We start from the raw sequence: 14,095 nt of genomic DNA, 5'->3' as shown, positions 1-14,095 counted from the left end.
CAAGCTCCGCCTCCCGGGTTTATGCCATTCTCCTGCCTCAGCCTCTGGAGTAGCTGGGACTACAGGCGCCCGCCACCTCACCCGGCTAGTTTTTCGTATTTTTTTAGTAGAGACGGGTTTCACCGTGTTAGCCAGGATGGTCTCGATCTCCTGACCTCGTGATCCGCCCGTCTCGGCCTCCCAAAGTGCTGGGATTACAGGCTTGAGCCACCGCGCCCGGCCTAGAATACTTTTAAGAGGCTAAAAATAACCTAAACATACCAAAGAAGTAGAGAGAAAATTGAGAGTGTTTTTAACATTTATTTTAAGTTCAGGGGTATATGCGCAGGTTTGTTACATAGGTAAACTTGTGTCATGGGGGTTTGTTGTACAGATGATTTCATCTCCCAGGTATTAAGGCTAGTACCCATTAGTTATTTTTCTTGATCCTCTTTCTCCTCCCACCCTCCACCCTCTGATAGGTCCCAGTGTGTGTTGTTTCCCTCTATGTGTCTATGTGTTCTCATTATTTAGCTCCCACTTATAAGTGAGAGCATGTGAGTTGGTTTTTAATTTATTTCCCAGACTTGTGATGCCCATTGTGAAAATGTATATTATAGGTTTAAAAAAATAAGGGTAATAACAGAAATGTTAAAAGCTAACATTTCTTGAGCACTTCCTATGTGCTAATTTGTACTGATCACCGACTGCTAAGCAGTAAGCCTCCGAAGGGTGCTGTCTGTGCCCTTGTGTAGAGGAGGAAATGGGAAAGTTGAGTGACTGCTCCCACTAGCATGACTGTGATGTGCAAAGCCAGGACTCACCCAGGTTATTCATTCCCAAACTAGAATACCTCTGAGCAAGTTTTCTTTGCACTAGAGTAAAACAGATGGATTAATGTTTGCTAGAAAGCTACCAGACATTGATAGAGAGCCAAGTTTGAGATGGAAAATTTGTCTTAGCCTGCTAGTGTTAACTGGTATGATATCCCCTTGTTTTGAGACAAGGCTTGTTCTGGAAGTGTTGCAGCTGTTTTCTTCTACAGCTTTATCAATCCCTTCCTCTTTCCCTCCCTTGCAGCACCAACACATTCACCATCATCACCTTTTATCTCTTAGGTCTTGATGGCTTCCACGTTTTAGGATATCTGATGGTCCTCCAATGTCACTTATTGTATTTTCCACTGGGTACCATCGTCTCTAGCCTCAGATAAGAATTAAAGTTCTCTCAAAAAGCTAGTTTGAAAAGCTGAACCTATGAGACAAAGTATAATTTTGTCCAAGTATCCATCCATAATGATGGATATTCTAAATAAAGAAGAGTATATGACACCACCACCAAGTTTTTTTTTTTTAAACAAAAGCAAGGTTGACTCTTGATATTCCTAGAATGGAGGCTTTTATAACAGACCTTAAACTGCCTTAATTTAAAGCAGGTGTATAAAATACAAAATGGTATTTAAAGAGGTGTAGAGATATTAATTAAAATAGGCTTGCTGAAATGCCAGGGATATCATCACTTCTGAAAATTGAATTAAGCCCTGAATGTCAATGGTGAATTAACATGAATAGACTTATCTATCCCTGTCCAAATATATTTTATCCACAAGCCGTGTAATACACGATGATTAACCAGAGGTTACGGATTCTAGCTGAAACCCAATCAGATTCTTCAGAATCCTAATTGAGGAATGCATTCAGGTCAAAGAATATTAACAGAAAAGCCTCTGTCATTTAAAGGGCAAGCAGAGCGAGTGCTCAAAAAAGTGTTCAAAATTTTGCTTAATTGTTCTCTTCTTGAGCTATTGTTCCTGATGATTTAGAAAACCTGTGTGCTGCAAGTTAAACTGCTTTAATTACAGTGATGTCAAATGTGTAGGCCTTTCTATTTAAAGGGAGTTTAATTTCTGTGGCTTATGAAAGAGAAACTGAAAGCATAGTTAAAAGTAGATATGTTAGTTGAGAAAGTTCCTGTTCTTACCAAGAAATAAAATTTTCCTAAATGCACGTTTGAAGGAGAGCTGGCGTTCAGAGGTGTGGTGCAGTTGAAGCTTCTCTGGTAGAAGCCCAGCATTTTGTTTGTCTGTTGTTGTTTTTTTTTTTTGTCCTCAGCATGGCTTACTTTTGTAAAGCCCCAGATATATAAAACTCATTGTTAAAGTATTACATGGTTTGTACAGCAGGATGATTTGCATTATATTAAGGACACCGAAACACAGAAAATGAAACGTCTACTGTGTATGAAAAACAGGACAAATGCTCTAGCAAAAATAAATTCGATTTTCTCTCAAAGTTAGCACGCTTGTTATTTAAAGAAATGCACCAGGAAAGAAATACAAGATTTTCTTTTCTTTTTTCTCATTGACTTTCACTCTCTCTGAATGGCATCTATAACTAAAACTACATCTCAGGTATCAAGTACCCCTCTTTTATATACATCCCTCTAAATCTATGGCTAAGTTCAATGTTTAAGGTTGTCAAAGTGGCTCCTGTCCAAAGTCAGGTTAACATTTGCACTTTGCCTAAAGTGGGACTCCTAGACGCAATTCAAGCGACCTTTCTGGTAATCCGAGGGTGTGGGTTTTAGCATCACCAGCTGGCTCCAAATGGGCCACTGCTCTCTCTACAATGAGGAGGGAGCCTTCAACACAGAGGCCATGCTTGTCAATTCAGCTGTGTCTAAATACACAGATTAGTGTTCCTCTCGGTCCCTAGACCAGCAACATCAGCGTCCCTTGGGAACTTGTTAGAAATACAGAATCTCAGGCCTCGCCTCACTGAATCAGCACCTGTGGGGTTGGACCCAGCAATGTGTGTTTTAACAAATCCTCCAGGTAATTCTGATGCACAACTAAGTTTGAGAACCACTTTTGTAAATTTGTGTTTCAACTTGACACTAACCAATAATGCTACCACTTAACATTAACAGCTTTCAATCTGATGATCCTTCGTGTTGGACAGGTCAAAGTGGGCGATTTCAACTGCTTAATGGGTACAGAATTTTATTTTGGGGTGTTCATAGTATTTTGGAACTAGATAGAGGCAGTGGTTGCACAGCCTTGTGAATGTGCTAAATGCCACTGGATTCTTCGTTTTTAACAATGATTACTTCTGGCCGGGCGCTGTGGTTCACGCCTGTAATCCCAGCACTTTGGGAGGCTGAGGCAGGTGTATCATATGAGGCCAGGAGTTTGAGGTCAACCTGGCCAACGTGGTGAAACTCTGTCTCTATTAAAAATACAAAAATTAGCTAGGTATGGTAGCGCGTGCCTGTAATCCTAGCTACTTGGGTGGCCGAGGCACGAGAATCCCCTGAACCCGGGAAGCGGAGGTTGCAGTGAGCCAAGATCACACCACTGCACTCCAGCCTGAGAGACGGAGTGAGGCCCTGTCTCAGAAAATAAAAGGTTACTTTGATCTTTTGTGTTATGTAAATTTCACCTTGTTTTAAAAAATATGTAATATAAATGAAACTCAAGTGTTTTAGACGTGCCAGTCTAAAGAAATCTGCAGATTAAACAATTTCCAATTCTTAATCATTCTTTTTTGAGTATGTCCTAACTCTTTTTTTACACATATGATATGATGCATTCTAATTACACAATTACTAAGGTTTCCCAAGTAAATATATAAAACAGAGTATCTATAAAGCTGTGATTTGAGTACTTTGCATGGAAAGTTTCTCGTTAGAATTTCTTGATCAGCCAACAATAGTTTTCAACTACAAGCAAAACAAAGGAAAGCATTATTTGGTTGTCTATCATTGTTAGGGTGAAGAGTATAAAAGAGGCAGGAAGAGTAAAAACCAGGCTTTTAAAATTAAATTTCAGGCAATATCTTATAGTACCTCCACCCTCATGTTGGGCAATTCAAGAGGTCAATTCACATCGTATTGTACGAATAGAATTTTATTTCTTACGAAATGTAATATAGAATATTTTATAATATGATCTGAGGATGCCTCCTGGAATTGTGCAACACTAAGGTCTTGGGTGTTGTCCTTTCTGGGTAGAGGATTTGTTAGCTACTGAGCATATTTGTTATAAATATCACTGGGGATTTTTTTAAGTAAATTTATTTTTTAAAAAACCCTGATCCTATGAAGTTTCACTAAATGTAAAAAAACATAAACCAATTAAGGCTTGAAGTAATATTTTATTTTACTATATAACCGTGTAACTCCCCCCCCACACATCTATTATAGACATAATACATTACTATATATTACTGTAATACATAATACATTACTATATAGAATACTGGAAATATCATAAAATACATGAAAAATACAATTTCCCACACTCTCAGAACTGAGAAGTAAAATCTGTTGTATCTTGAGAGGGTATATATGTATGTGTGAGCACATATCACACATATATAGAGTACAGTTAATAACATAACAGCATATTCCATTTTAAAACCTATTTTACCTTACCATATCAGATTTTTTTTCTTAACAAGAGATATTCTTCTACAATGTAAATATCATTTTAAGGCCATATAGCATTTCCATCTATAGACTTAGTTCACTTGATTAATTTTGAATTCCTCATAATTGAACATACTTATTACATCATTTTTCTTTAAAATATAACATCCTTACACCAATATTTTGTGCTTTTGCTGAATATTTTTCAAATATATTGATTTGCAGTATCTCTGTTTATACTAGAAACATCAACCTTTCTCTTTGTCAAATAGTTCTTCCAGTTTATTGTATTTTTGTTAATTTTGATTTTAACATTTATTTTATGTTTCATGTTTTCTTTTTTTTTTTTTAAGCTCTCTTTCTTTTTTAAAAAACAGACTCAGGGGTACATGTGTAGGTTTGTTACATGGATAAGTTTCATAATGCTGAGGTTTAGGCTTCTAGTGTACCCACCACAAAAAGTGAATATCATATCCCAACATTCACTCTCCTCTCATCCTCCCCACATTAGGAGTCTCCAGTGTCTGTTGTGGTCATCTTTCTGTCCATGTGTACCCATGGCTTAGCTCTCACTTGTAAGTGAGAACATGTGGTATATGATTTTCTGTTTCTGAGTTATTTCTTTTAGGATAATGGCCTCCAGCTTCATCCATTTTGCTGCACAAGGCATGATTTCATGATTTTCATGGCTGTGTAGTATTCTATAGTGCCCATATAGCACATTTTCTTTATTCAGTCATCCATTGATGGGCACTTGGCTTGATTCCATGACTTGGCTACTTAAACATTTTATGTTCAGTGTTCTGTTTCATAGTGTTGCCTTCCTATTCCAATATTATATACAAATTTTCCTATAGTTTCATCATTGTGGTTTTGTTGTTTACATTTAACTCTTTATTTGAACATCAGTGTGATCTGTGAGATAGTAAAAAGATCTAAGTTAATTTTTCTAAATAATTAAATTTTTTTATCACTTATTAAATAGCACAGTACTTTCTCCATGGACTTGCAAAATAAGTTTATCCAACTAGGGGCATAAACAGAGCAAGTTATTTAACCTCTCTGTGCCTTCATTTCCTCCTCTAAAAGAAGAAAGACAGTAACAGCATCTCCCTCGAAAGGCAAAAAAAAAAAAAAAAAAAATCCACAAGGTGCCTGACACAGAATAAACTTGATCAATATTATATGACTACCACTAGTATGATCACAATTATTATTAGTGCCCTATCTACCCAACTCAATATGGTAGTGTCTTTTTAAACATATTTACAATTATATTCGTAAGTGAGATGGCCCATGTTGTCTGTTCTTACATCAACTCTGTCAGGCTTTGAATGAGGGACTTGATGGTTTCATAAACTTAAAAAGTTCTACATCTATTTATTTTATTACTAATGTAGAATTTATCCTTGTTGTGATAGATTGACAGAATTCCTCTCAAACCTTTATAAGCCCTGAACATTTCTTTAAGACAACACTTTGAAAAGTATTTCAAGGTCTTTCTTAATTTTTGATCTGTTGTTAAAAATGTCTCTTGCTTTTGGATCAGTTTTGCTAATTGCTATTATTCTAGAATGAATTGTTGGGAAGCATGCCTAAAAGTAGACACCCATAAGGGAGTTGTTCTAATGGTTTAAACAGGAGATGGTTCCCAATTCTAAATCCATAGCTTTCCCTAATATCAGGCTTGATAAATAACAACACAGTATCTCCCATTTATAATGCCAAAACCTGGGAATTATCCTGAATTTATTTCTTTCCCCCAGCACCATCTACCACAGTCCCACATCCCTTTCCTCAGCCAGGCCCATTGCCTCCATATCCAAATTGCATCCAAGGCATCCACTTCTCTCCATCTCCATAGACCTCACATTAGTCCCACCTCCCATGAAATAGACTCAATTGAAATAGCCTCTTAATTGGCTTCCTGCCTCCAGTTTTGCACATGGCAGACAAAGTGATCTTCCAAAAATATAAATTAAATCATTTCACTCCCCTACATTAAACCTAACGGACTTCTTTTGTGTTTCAAATAGAAATCTAAACTCCATTCCTCTAAGAGCTCTTGTGAGTTGGCCTAGAATTTGCCCTTTGCCCCAACCACTTCCTCACAGATCACTGTGCTGCTCTCTTGCTATGTTCCAGCCTCTCTGGACTCTGTGTTCCTGGAGCAAGTCAATCCATTCCCACCCCAGCATACCAGCACCTCCTGGAACTTTCTTCTCTTCTCCAGACTTTGGTGTAACCCCTTTTTCTTTTATCTAATGTTCCTACCCCAATCCACTCATTATTTTACCCTACCCCATTTTATTTTCTTCATTGACTTCTTCTCTGAAATGCTCTTGTTCATTACAGTTGTTTGTTTATTGTTCTTCTACCTGTAAGCATTATATGTGTTATTTACATGTGCCTGACACATGTTTTGCCTTCATTAAATATGTATTGGATGAATGAGTGAGTGAATGAATGGGTATAGTCAGGATGATTTTAAAAATGAATAGATTGAGAAATTTAAGAATTAGAATTTGTAAAAGTTGGATATAAAAATGATCCCCCAAACTGATGAGCATATGAGGTAAGGCTTATGTTAAATAGCTTGATCTGGCCATTCCACAGTGAATACATATATCAAAGCATCATGTTGTACATCATGTATATATATACAATTTTTACTCGTCCAGTAATTTTTTTAATGACTAGAACATACAGGGAGCTGGGAGTGTGCTCTATCTCTGTGTACCTGGGTGTCGTTACAGAATGTGTAAAATGTAAATATCATCAAGTTGTATACTTAAAATTAATGCATTCTGTGCTCTTTAATGCATGCATGTTATTTCTTTAAAAATAAACCCATAAATACATGTTTAAAATAGCTAGAGAGCGCACCAAATTTAAATCATATGTGTAATTTAAAAGCTTCCATTTTTACATAGTCTAGGACCTAATATCACATGCAAATTTAAAATTTCTTTGAAAATGAGCTTTGGGATTCTGTAAAGATTTTGGGCTCTACCATGTGGTTGATAAACATAATTACTCTCTTTACTCAGCGTCCTAAATGGACTTTAAAATGAGCTGGAAATCAACTCTGGCTTCAAGGAAAAGGGTATACCCACAGGGCAAACTTGTTTTGCCTCAAAACATACTTTATCATGTAACATCCCATTCCTCACCCAAATTAGATAGCTTTACATTATCATGTGACATCTGTTAAGTAATTCAAATAAGAAAATAGTTCCTGATATTTAGATAAGGATACTTAGATTTATAGGGTATTTTCCTGCATAAGACACTAATGCCTTTTATAAAATGTTTCATAAATGTGTTTTATGAAAGCACAAATGTGAGTCAGTTGGCATAGCAACATGCACAGTGTAGCAACTCAAACGTTTTCTGAAGAAATAAATGAAGGAATGAGGATAAGAAATAAAAATATTGGAGGTAATTTTTTGGGTTCCAGACAGAGCTTTATTTTAATTACAGTTTCTTAAATTTGAATGAATTCACTATTTTACCATAATCAGAAGACTGCAGCAATCATCAATTGCACAACAGTGATGGCCTCTGTAATTTGGCACTATTAGCTCCTGAATGTATTGAGATGTATAAATATAAGCATCTTAATCTTTTAAATATACCCCAGCAAACTGGCCCTAGCATCCCTAGGGCTTTCAGAGCTAAGGGGAAGTTAAATGCCCTTCTCTTATTCCCTGCCAAAATAAGAAAAACTTTATTGATTTAAAAGTGTTAATTTCCTCCAACTTTTCATATATGCAATAGGCATGTCAACAGAGCAAAAAGAGTCTTAGCTATTGGAGATGAGGCTACAGATTTTATTAGGTTGGTGCAAAAGCAATTGCGGTTTTTGCCATTACTTTCAATGGCAGAAATTGCAATTACTTTTGCACCAACCTAATAGATTGGCTTATGTCATAACTATACATTTCCCAAAAATACAAGACATGGTTCAAACATTAATATTTGTGACTTAGAGCATCAAAATGAGGAGATTAAAAGTTTGAAAATGCTCCAGCAGTTGGATGAGGCAAGAATAGTGAGTTATAGTTCAAGAGGGTTAAGAATTAAAAGTCATTAATGCAAGCTAAATGTGTCCTTCGAAAGCTGTGCATGTTATAACTGCTGATTCCAACGCATCTATCTAGTCAGTCTCTGCTATTTTAACCATCTTTTTTCTCTTCAATTTACCACCTATTATTAGGCCAAGAAAACTTGAGCATCTGTCAAGAGTAAAAATATTTTGACATTGTCTTCAAACACACTGAATTCCATGATTTACACATGGTTCTTTTTTTTAAGAGATGGGAGTCGTGCTGTGTCACCCAGGCTTAAGTGCAGTGGTATGATCATAGTTCACTGAAATCTCAATCTCCTGGGCTCAAGCAATCGTCCTTCCTCAGTCCACCAAGTAGGTGGTCAGCCAGCTACAGGTGTCTGACCACTATGGCCAGCCTCATACATGTGTTCTGAAGCAACTGTTTTCAAAGCATGGTATACATATCACAAAGGGTGCACAGGTACTTTAGGGTGAATATCTGTATTTGCACACCAATAAATTAACCCTTCTAATGTGAACAATTCAGTGGTTTTTAGTATATTTAGTATATTCATAGATGTGAAATGAGCATCAGTATATAATTTTAGAATATTTTCATCACTCCAAAAAGAAACCCCCTACCCATTAATAAGCACTCTTCCTTCCTTCCTCTTCCCAGACCCTGGTAACCATTTATCTTTGTGTCTCTATGTGTTTAACTATTATAGAAATTTCATATAAATGGAATCATATAATATTATGTTGGTGCAAAAGTAATTGCTGTTTTTGCTCGTGAAAGTAATAGCCAAAACTGCAATTACTTTTATACCAACCTAATACCTGGTATATAGTGACTGGCTTCTTTCACTTAGCATAATGTTTTCAAGGTTAATCCATGTTGTAGCATATAACAGTACTTCATTGCTGTTAATTGTGAAATAGTACTCAATTGCATGTATATATCATATTTGATTTTCCATTCGTCAGTTTCTAGACATTTGGCTTGTTTTTACTTTTTGGCTATTATGAAAAATGCTGCTATGAACTTTCAAGTATGAGTTTTTGTGTGGACGTGTTTTCATTTCTCGTAGGTGTATACCTAAGAGTGTAATTGCTGGGTCATATGATGGCTGTGTTTAACATCTTAAGGAATTGCAAACTGTTTTCCAAATCGGCTGTGACATTTTACCTTCCCATCAGCAGTTTATTTGTTAAATTCCTTTCAGATAGAATTCGTAAATATTTTCTTCTGTTCTCTTGGTTGTCTTTTTACTTTCTTGATAGTGTCCTTTGTAGCACGAAGTTTTTGTTTTTTATAAAGTTCAATTTATTTATATTTTCTTTTGTTACTTGTCCTCTTGGTTATGTAAGAAACCATTGCCTAACCCAAGATCTTAAGGACTTATACCTAGATTTTTTCTAAGATCTTTAGAGTTTTAGCTCTTACATTTAAGTCTATGATAAATTTCAAATTGATTTTTGCATATAGTGTGAGGTAAGGGTCCCAGCTCATCATGATAGTGATGAGAAGTTTTAATTTAAATAAACATATTCTCTGCTACCAGATCATTAGAAGCTTGAGGGCAAAGACTGTGCCACATTCATAAACATAACCCTGGTATAGAAAATGGAAATAAAGGCATAAAGATTGTTGAATGAATAAAAAACACAAATGAAAAAGTATGTTTATGGTATCGGTAGAGCTCCTGGAACATTCATTTGCATATAGGTGAATCAATTATTGTAGGAAAGGTCACTTCAGTAAACGTTCAGTTTTCCTGGGATTCTATGACATAAAGATCCACAAGTCAGCTTTGGAGAAGGCAGCTCTCAAGCCCTCATCTTTGCCGTCCGTTGGATGGAGGAAGGGTGGCATAGCAACAATGGTTGTTTCACTGCTCAACCCAACTCCCTGTAGTAAAATTCTAGAGGTTTCACCAGGAAGTCCAGCTACACTCTGGTTTACATATTCCAGAGGGATTAAATGTCCTGTGCTCCATAGGTTCATTGGATTGTTGTGCATCCACTAAACCCCATAGATCTGTAGGTTACCTTAGACCCTTCTGCCCCAGTTACTGATTGAGCCACATATATCAGGTTGTCTAGGTCTCCATAGCCTCCCCTGTGCTCTTGAGAGTTTAAAGCCCCTTCCCTAGCAGAGCTTCATTACACAAAAATGGAACTACCAGCCTAATTAATGACACAGCCATACTTCTTTCTATAAAAAGGACATTTTCTGAAGTCAAATACTCTACCCCTGAGCTATACCCACAAGAAGGACATTTTCTGAGACAATCTGAAGAAAGTCACCATCTCTTAATGACTTTTCAGGAAGACTTTGGGGTTCTAACTAGATAACCAGATTTAAGTGTTACCCTCAGACATGGCCCAGCTTAACACACAAGTGAGCAGAGACAGATCTGGATGTGAGATGTGTGAGTGAGTACAAGTCCATTCTGTTTGCTTTATATTTAACGATAAAGCAATAGAGCTTGGAACTGTGGATACTGGCTCTATTGCATACATGAAATGTCTAAATGCTTGTCTCTTTATTTATCTAAAAGAAAAAATAATATGTTGAAAGGCCCCACAAGAAGTGCCCAATACTGTCCAATACCATGCTAAATTTGTAATTTCTTCTATGTATAAGGAACTGTGTGCCACACACTTAGCCTAAACAGCAATCATATAAAATGATATCAATGACCACAACTATCAATTATGATATTTTCATTCAAGTGCTCAGGTATTAGAGCATAACAATTGCAGAGCTGTTTTAGAGTTTTCTGGGGGTGATGAGTTTAACAATGGACAACATTTGGGTACTGAACTCCAGGGATATTAGCCATGTCTGTTTAGCATGCCTGTGTGTATTATGAAAATCTCACAAGGGGAAATTCAGAATATGGTCTAATAGGTGGCTCCCTTCTGTGCTAATATCTAACTTTCAATCCATATCATAAGATTCTTATAAAAGATTTAGCATTTGTAAGTCTTGATGTATAGATTGAAAAGAAACTATCACCACAAGTTCCCTGAAAACTTGATTCTCAGTTGTTTTGAAAAATGATTTTATGTTTATATTTTTCTCAATATTATAGTAAGGAAATGAGTTCATGGATCTTGTAAACATTTATAAAGTACATAACATGATGAAGAGAAAATAAATTCCTGTAAATGGAATATTTTTATAATATCAAGGTAAGGAAAGCTTTTTTATACATGGCAATAAATCAGAAAAATTATAGTGAAAATATTGATAGAACTAAATATCAAAAAATTAAATTTCTATAGGAGAAAATACCACATCATTTGGCATTAAACCAAATGATACATCTGAAAGAAATATTACAACATATATATCAGGCAAAGGGTCAATAAACATTTAAATAGCCCCAAAAAAAGCTGCTTATAAATCAATAAGAAAAAAAAGAACATCCTACTTGAATAGGGGGATTATAGCCTTAACAAACTCTTTCTACTCTAAAAGACATATGAATGGCCAATAAATAAGAATAGGTATTTCCCATAACTAGTCATTTTAAAACACAAATAAAAATAGTAACAAGATATTCTATTTTTTCAGCAGACTATCACAGATGAAAAAAATTGTCAATAACCTATATAGGTGATCTCATATGCTATAAGTATCGTAAATTGAAATATCAATACCTTTGGCCCTGCAATTACATACCAGGAATTTATCCTAAGTAAATTATCATTCAAGTATTCAATTATATATGTATGCATACACTATATATATATACACACACACACAGATGCTCACTGAAGCATTGTTTATAATAATAAAACCTGTCCAGTGATGAGAAATGTGTTAAATATATTATGGTGCATCTATATAGTAGAATACTACAGAACCAAATTAAGAGGGAAATATATTTCTATATTTATAAATATTTTATCAGTATATCAGTAAGCAGTCAAGTTACAAATAAGTATGTTTACTCTGATTCTATTTATGTAAAAGTGTGTGTGTGTGTGTGTGTGTGTGTGTGTCTATGTAGAGAAATGTCTAGAACTGCACTATTCAACTTGGTAGACACTGGCCTCATATTGCTACTTAAATCTGAATTAATTTAAATTCAACCAAATTAAAAATTGCATTAGCCACATTTCAAGTATTCAGTAGCCATGTGTGGCTAGTGGCTACCATATTGGACAGCTCAGATTTGGAATAGTCCCAGCATCACCAAAAATTTCTGTTGACAGCACTGGTCTAGAAACATGTTCTCCACCATGGTTTTTTTTTTTTTTTTTTTTTTTGTTACTTAGTTTTTATTTCATAATCATAAACTTAACTCTGCAATCCAGCTAGGCATGGGAGAGAACAAGGAAAACATGGAACCCAAAGGGAACTGCAGCGAGAGCACAAAGATTCTAGGATACTGCGAGCAAATGGGGTGGAGGGGTGCTCTCCTGAGCTACAGAAGGAATGGTCTGGTGGTTAAGATAAAACACAAGTCAAACTTATTCGAGTTGTCCACAGTCAGCAATGGTGATCTTCTTGCTGGTCTTGCCATTCCTGGACCCAAAGCGCTCCATGGCCTCCACAATATTCATGCCTTCTTTCACTTTGCCAAAGACCACATGCTTGACATCCAACCACTCAGTCTTGGCAGTGCAGATGAAAAACTGGGAACCATTTGTGTTGGGTCCAGCATTTGCCATGGTCAAGATTCCAGGACCTGTATGCTTTAGGATGAAGTTCTCATCTTCAAATTTCTCCCCATAGATGGACTTGCCACCAGTGCCATTATGGCGTGTAAAGTCACCACCCTGACACATAAACCCTGGAATAATTCTGTGAAAGCAGGAACCCTTATAACCAAATCCTTTCTCTCCAGTGCTCAGAGCACGAAAATTTTCTGCTGTCTTTGGAACCTTGTCTGCAAACAGCTGGAAGGAGACGCGGCCCAAAGGCTCGCCGTCGACGGCAATGTCGAAGAACACGGTAGGGTTGACCATGGCTAGTAGTACAGGACTTTCCTCGGCGGCAGCGTCTGCAAAGCCTCCACCATGTTTTTAATGGTTGCTTCTGGCTAGTGGGATCTGGAGTTAATTTCATTTAATTTTCTAAATTGCTTGAACTTTTTATGAGCATGCAATAAATTCATATTCAGAAGCTTCTTTCATCTGAAAAAAATCACTTATGATTCCACCATGTAGCATTGTAATATTACATTGTATTTCCTTGCAGTCTTTGTTCTAAATGCTCATAGTTGCACAGAATTAAAATATGTAAAGTTTTTAATGTTGTATTTATATCTAATACACCATAAGCATTGTATCTTATTCTTTAAAACTCTTCATAAACATTACTTTAAAAAGCTGCATACTATTCTGTCTAATGTCCTTAAATGATTTTTGTTATATATGTTCCCTTGAATATACTAAACTATTTAAGAATTTTGCAAATTAGTTGGGTTTGGGAAAATCAAATTTATAGGGAAGACAGTGATTTATAGTTCTTTTGTTTTATGTAGAGGACCATCTAATACATCACGCTTTGGAGATGCTTTTTTTGTTCCAAATCACTATTCAAAACCACCTTCGCAATACATAATAGCTTTAGAAATCAATGTTTTTGATAAAGTGCCTTTATTTTCAAGTATC

The 14,095-nt window shown here is 36.0% G+C and overlaps 1 protein-coding gene and 1 pseudogene across 4 annotated transcripts in view; one reads left to right on the top strand and one right to left on the bottom strand.

Moving 5' to 3' along the window:
- The window catches only part of PLCB1 (phospholipase C beta 1), a 738,719-nt gene that overhangs the window by 453,094 nt on the left and 271,530 nt on the right, over positions 1–14,095 (top strand). The window lies entirely within an intron of this gene.
- LOC100997493 lies at positions 12,723–13,485 on the bottom strand (annotated as a pseudogene). Its single transcript, XR_652478.4, has one exon. The product of XR_652478.4 is annotated as a peptidyl-prolyl cis-trans isomerase A pseudogene (transcript).

The sequence above is a fragment of the Papio anubis genome, chromosome 16 (assembly GCF_008728515.1).
Source record: "Papio anubis isolate 15944 chromosome 16, Panubis1.0, whole genome shotgun sequence".
NCBI lineage: Eukaryota > Metazoa > Chordata > Mammalia > Primates > Cercopithecidae > Papio > Papio anubis.
This window is presented reverse-complemented; position numbering and strand designations above follow the sequence as displayed.